This window comes from Antechinus flavipes, chromosome 1 (genome assembly GCF_016432865.1).
Source record: "Antechinus flavipes isolate AdamAnt ecotype Samford, QLD, Australia chromosome 1, AdamAnt_v2, whole genome shotgun sequence".
NCBI classification, from domain to species: Eukaryota; Metazoa; Chordata; class Mammalia; order Dasyuromorphia; family Dasyuridae; genus Antechinus; species Antechinus flavipes.
In genome coordinates, this window is record NC_067398.1 from 284216557 (window position 1) to 284223220 (window position 6664).

Here is a 6664-nt window from a genome sequence, read left to right on the forward strand (position 1 = left end):
CAAATTCTTTTGAGATACCTAGTGACCCTAGCCTGCAACCCCAATATTTTGAGGTCCCTTCTGAACCTCAACACTTCCATAAATCTTGGTCGTACTAATTTGATTACCATCTCCATAGTGGGAACTAAAAAGTGGGAGAATTGGAAAACGGAGAAGTGAGGTGGCATACTATTCCCTGTAAAACTTCTATCTCTGGGGAGAGTGGTTCCAAGTCTTATTTCTACACAGAACAGGACACGCACACATATACAAGTTCATATACAAATTCAGCATCAGCACTAATGTGCTATTCGAGCATAGCCTCAACACAGAGATTTTTGGATGACTTACTTTTTTGACCTTTTAAAAGGTCATCTTCCAATTTTTTTCACCTAGAATGAAAGGACAAATCCTAAAGCAAGGAACTAACGCCTGTATTCATGCATCGATTATCAACTATGGAGGAAAAAGTTGAAAGCCTTTCCTTTTACAGCTTTGCCTATTGCCAAATGCTAAGAAGTCACATAAAGAGGAGTAAAAGCAAGATAGAAAGGTCAAGGTTTTCATCACCCAATGTCTTTTGAATGCAATGTCAGCAGAACAGAATCAGTTACAGAATGTCCAAGCATGTTGCAAAATCTCTCCAAGGTACCTTTATTTACATATCATCTCAACTCTCTCAGAAGTAAGCTCTCTATTCTCTTCCACATGCAGCACTTTGTACTTATTCATAAAGACTGGGCATAGTGCACAATCCCCTTTTTCATCAGAGAAAAACTTTCCAGCAATAAGAGCCATTTAAATGGTTGATTGGATTGCCACAGTGGTAGTGCATTATCACTTCCTGGAGGTCTTCAAAAGAAAACTAGAATATTTGTTGGGTATATTTTGTGGAAAGGTTTCCTGTTTAAGTATTGTTTGACCAAATTGGCCCCTTTTATATCAGTTCCACTCTTCATGTCATCTAACTCTGAGATTTTGCCTTTTTTTTTTCATTAAATTTCTTCAATGTCTACTGCCCACCAAAGGAAATCTGAACCTCTCAGTTTGATATTCAAGATTTTCTAAAAGCTGCCTTAAATTCTATGTTCTAACCAAACATATTAATAATCTCATACATGCCCCATGCTTCCTAATTTTCATTTCATTGTTTATTATGTGACCTCTCACCACTAATTTCTTCCTGTAAGGATAATTGTCTGAGAAAATGACTAACTGGAACAAAGTCATCACATTTTTTTCTCAAAGTAAGTTTTGTTGAGTCTTCTGTCTCTTACATTATCATAATTATACCCACTAATTTCTTTGACAAAGAGACCTAACTGAGTTTCAATTGATAAATGACGGACAGAAGCAGCTACACCCAAAGAAAGAACACTGGGAAACGAATGTGAACTATCTGCATTTTTGTTTTTCTTCCCGCGTTATTTATACCTTCTGAATCCAATTCTCCCTATGCAACAAGAGAACTGTTCGGTTCTGCAAACATATATTGTATCTAGGATATACTGCAACATATCCAACATATAAAGGACTGCTTGCCATCTAGGGGAGGGGGTGGAGGGAGGGAGGGGAAAAAAATCGGAACAGAAACGAGTGCAAGGGATAATGTTGTAAAAAAAAAAAAAAAAAATACCCTGGCATGGATTCTGTCAATATAAAGTAATTATTAAATAAAAATTAAAAAAAAATAATTATACCCACTATCACTTCCTCTCCTCACTGCAGAAAGTCCATCCCATACAACAAAAAGTATTTAAAAACAAAAACAAAACAAAACAACCCACAATGGATAGATCCATTGAAAAAGTTCCAAAACACCTGGGGCCTCCTATCTCCACAAAGGAATAGGTTGTTGGTATCCTCTTGTATTTCTTCATGCATGATCTTTATAATTTTGTTATATTCACATTTTTTTTTTAGTTTGTGGTTGTTCTTTCCTCATGAGTAATCCCTGTGTATATTGTTTTCTTGGCTGTGTTTACTTTACTCTGTGTATGTTCATGTAGATCTTTTCATGCTTCTCTGGAGTCATCACATACATCATTTCATATAATACAGAAATGTTGCATTATATTCATGTACCACCATTTATTTAGCCATTCCCCAATTGATGGGTATCTATTTTTGTTAGGATTCTTATAAAGTAATAAGTCAGTTATTTAATTTTAGCATTGTGCTTAGCAGTTCTCTAGTTCAGAGTTCACACCTTTCATACTTTTAAGAGTTCACACATTAGCATTCGAGATCCACAAGTTCAGTGGACCAGATTCACAAGTCACAGCTCCCACAATCCCACTCTCGGAGGAGGAGTCAATGTTTGAGTTCACACCTCTAAAAGAGCATATAAAAGGATGAGCCTCAGTGAGGAGTCAGTGGAAGAGATTGAGAGAGCCAGAATTCAGTGAGGATTCAGAACCAGGATTCAGAGAGAGCTGGAGGCTGAAGCTGGAAGAGGCAAAAGACAAGCTGCAATAGCTCTTGGAACCAAAGAGGGAGATAGGTCTCTAAGAAAACTAATCAGGCTATTTTGGAAGAAACAATAAAAGACAATTCTGATGGACATGACTCTTTTCAACAATGAGATGATTCAGGTCCATTCCAATGTGTTATGATGAAGAGAGCCATCTGCACCCAGAAAGAGGACTGTGGGAATGCAAAAAGAAGAACTCATCCCCTACTTTGGCTGTGAGAAATATATGATTTACTTCTGTTCTAATTTTTTACAGCATGATCTTTCTTAGTGAGGCAATTGAGTTTAAGTGACTTGCCCAAGGTCATACAGCTACTTAAGTGTCAGAGCTTATATTGGAACTTGGGTCCTCTTGACTTTAGGGCCAGTGCTCTATTCACTATGCCATCTAGCTTCTCCAAGTATAATCTTTAATATTAAGGTTATATATTCATTTAGAATGTGTTCTAGAATGTGGTATAAACTGTTTGTCTAAGCCTAATTTCTGCCAGACTGCTTTCCAGTTTTCCCAGTAGTTTTTATCAAATAAGGAGTAATCTATGTTGCCATGAGCATTGTATATTCCATCTGTTTTAAGCTGTTCTTTATTTCTTTAAGGAACATTTTAAAATTGAATCTATGTAAGCCTTTTGTGTAATATGAGCAGATATTTTGCACATTTTGTAATTATTTGAAACAGGATTTCCCTATCTACTTTTGCTTGGGTTTTGTTAATATGTAGCAGTGGATTTATTTTTGTGGCCTGAACTTTTGCTGAAGCTGTTGCCTCAATTAGCATTTTTGCTAATTCACTAAAAGTTCCAACTATGGCATGATATTATCAGCATATAGGGAGTTTCATTTCTTCTTTATCAGTTTTTATGTCTTTAATTTCTTTCACTTATTGCTATTTGCTAGCATTTCTAAAACTATATCAAATAATAGTGGAGAGAGTGGTCATCCTTTCATATTTAGTGTTTTCCTATTGGATATGGTACTTTTGTTAAGGTTCCTTTATATATTGAAAGATTTTTTGAATAAATAAAAAATAAAATAACTTTGCCAATGTTTTTTTCCTGCATCTATTCAGATGATCACATAGTTTTTGGTTGCATGTTTTCAGTATGAATAGTTATGTTGATTTTCATAATGTTGAAACACCTTTGCATCTGTGGTATAATAGTGTTCCCAGTTTGGGTGTTAGGGTAGTTGTCTCACAAAAGGATTCTAGTAGGGTACTTTCTTTCTCAGTTTTTGAGAATAATTTATGAAGTACTAATTGTTCCTTAAAGTTTGTCCTGTAAATTTACCAGGACCATTAATTTTTGTAGTTCCTTTATAGCTAGATCTATTTCTTTTTCTAAGATAGGGTTATTTAAGATGTCTGATCTATTAATGGTTTGGGTATTTTATATTTCTGAAGGTATTCCTCTATTTTTGCTGTTGCTGTTTTCAGCTTCATTAGCAAAACTGTGCATAGTATGTTCTGATTATTCTTTTTATTTCTTGTGGTTTTGTTGTGATTTCACATTGTTCATTTGCTATTTTAGTGATTTGATTTTCTGCTCTCTTCTTTTTAATCAGATTAGCCTAACGACTTATGAACTCTATTAGTCTTTTCAAAGAATGAATTTTTAATTTTACCATTTCTATGGGTTTTTTGTTTCCAATTTATGTATTTTCCCTTTTAATTTTTTGATATCTTTTGTGTTTATCCTAAATTTATTGGCTTTCTAATATCTTTAAATGCCTCTTATTAATTATAAATTTATTTTATTAAATTTAATAATTGCTAATTATTAAGTGCCATTTATTAATCCTTCTTTAAAAAATTTTTGTTAATGTATGTTTTCCCCCACAAGGACTGCTTAAACTGCATCCCAGAAATTTTGATATATTGTTTCATCATTATAATTTTCTTTTACAAAGCTATTTCTGTGATTTATTCTTTGATACAATCACTATTTAGGATTTCGTTGTCAAGTCTCCATTTTGGTCTGTGTCTTTTGTTTGTGACTGTTTTTATTGCATTGTGATCTATAAAGGAAGTATTAACTATTTTTGCCTTTTAATTTTGTGTGCAATATTTCTGTGCCCTAATACAGAACTAATTATTGTTAAAATTCCATAGATGCTGAGGAATATGTATATTCTTTTGAAAACCTACTAAGAAGTCGTCATGGGTCTTTTATTGTAGTTTTTCCATCATTTTGTTCCTTTTGTTCTATTAGACTTAACCAAAAACAAGAGAGGGATATTAGAGTCTCCTTTCACTATTGTGTTATTGTCTGCCTTCTTGTAGTTCACTTAATGTTTCTTTTTTGAATATAGATATTGAAGCATGATAAGTATATTTATTACTGATTTTGGTTTGTTGCCTATGAATCCTTTCAGAATGATGTAGTTTAAAAATTCATTCACATTTAAAGCTGAAGGAATTATATTTTTCCCCTCTATTTTCTCTAATAGAGTTTTTTTAAGTTTTATTTTTCCCCCTTTTCCATAAACACAGTGCCATATACCTTTAGTTACTTTAGCTTACTCTATTTAAAGTGGCCCAGTGATCCCTGCCTTGATTTGTTATTCTTTTCCCTTTGGAGCTCTTAATAGTTCCTTTTTCTTTTCTGCATTTATCTGATTATTTAATTCTCTTTACTGGCTTTTTTCATTTTAGTTTCTGTTTTCCTCCCTTTCAACTCATCTTATTCATTATTCATTAGCTTTTAAAAAAAATTTTTTTTTGCGTGTATCCCTTTCCAGACAGCATTTTTCTTATTTTCTTCACTGTCCATCCTCTCTATCTTCTCTAAATCCTTATTCTCTAGTTCATGAGTCCTGTAATTATCTACTCTCTCTATTTTTTGTATTTCTAATGAAATAAAAATTTTTGAGGTCTCCATTCTGGGCTTTCCTTTCTAGGCAGTTTCTTCCATAGTCTCATAAAGCTTGCCCCTCAAATACTCCTTTTCCATTATATCTTTCTGTCAGAACAATGTCAATTGATTTCTCTTCACCCATAAGATAATTCATTAGAGGAATCCCACCCCCTCCACCACAAAAGCCAAAATGTCCTTCCTTCTTTCCTCTTTCCAATCCTTCCTTCTCAGCCTCACCCATTCTCCTGCAGGATTTTCTCTTGAGATCAGGAGTCCTTCATTGTTAATTCTTGATTTGACTAAGGCACATTATTTGCTCTCCTCTCTGTCCCTTTTCTCTTTCCCATTTTAAACACCATCCTATTTTATAATGCAGTTCCACAGAATAGTAATAACAACAACAAAATTGATTCATCTATAGTTATGGTATTTCCTGGTTCAGTCCATAATGTTCCCAGGCCTTACCTTTTTACTATTACTTCCATGAGATTTTCATCTTCACTCATCTCCTTGCATACATTTAGAAAAAGTCTTTAATTGGTCTCTCAGCTATCACTCTATTGCTGCTGATTCCTGCAATCATTCACACTTGCTACATTTCTGGTGTCTGGTTTATTTAAGAATCAAATAACTTCTATATATAGTTTTCTAAGAATGATTCACATATGGGGCAGCTAAGTGGAACAGTGAATAGAACACTAGTCCTGAAGTCAGGAGGACCTGAGTTCAAATCTGATCTCAGACACTTAATACTTCCTATCTGTGTGACCCTGGGCAAGTAACTTGCCTCAGCCAAACCAAAAAAAAAAAAAAAGATTCACATACTATTCACATATTACTGAATGTCCAATTTTTTTCATTTATAGTTAAGTTCAAATTTTCAAGGTTGATAACTCCTGAGGTATCTTGAATTCTATTGCTTTTCAGATACATTATTTCATTATAACCTGAATTTTCTAGTAGCACAGAATAGTTTTGTGAATTTGAATTTTCTTTCCTTTGTATTGCTTACAGGATGTTTCAAAATTGGATGTTAAATTTAACCATTATGTGTCTTAGAGTTTGCAGCCTTCTTTTCTTTTTGTTTTTTTCATTTTCTAGAGATGATCTATGAATTCTTTATATTGATATATCATTTCCTGTTTTCAGAAGTTCTAGGCAAACTCTTAAGCTGGGGTTAAGGTTTTTGTCCTGTTCTGTTCTTGCAGGACTCTTATGATCCTTAAGTTGTCTTTTAGATTGGTATGTTTTGCTTGGTTAATGAACATATTTTCTTTTCTTTCTTTTTTTTTTTTCTTTTCTTCTAGTTTGTTCTTTATTCCTATGTATTTGCATTCCCAATCTATTGTTATCTCTT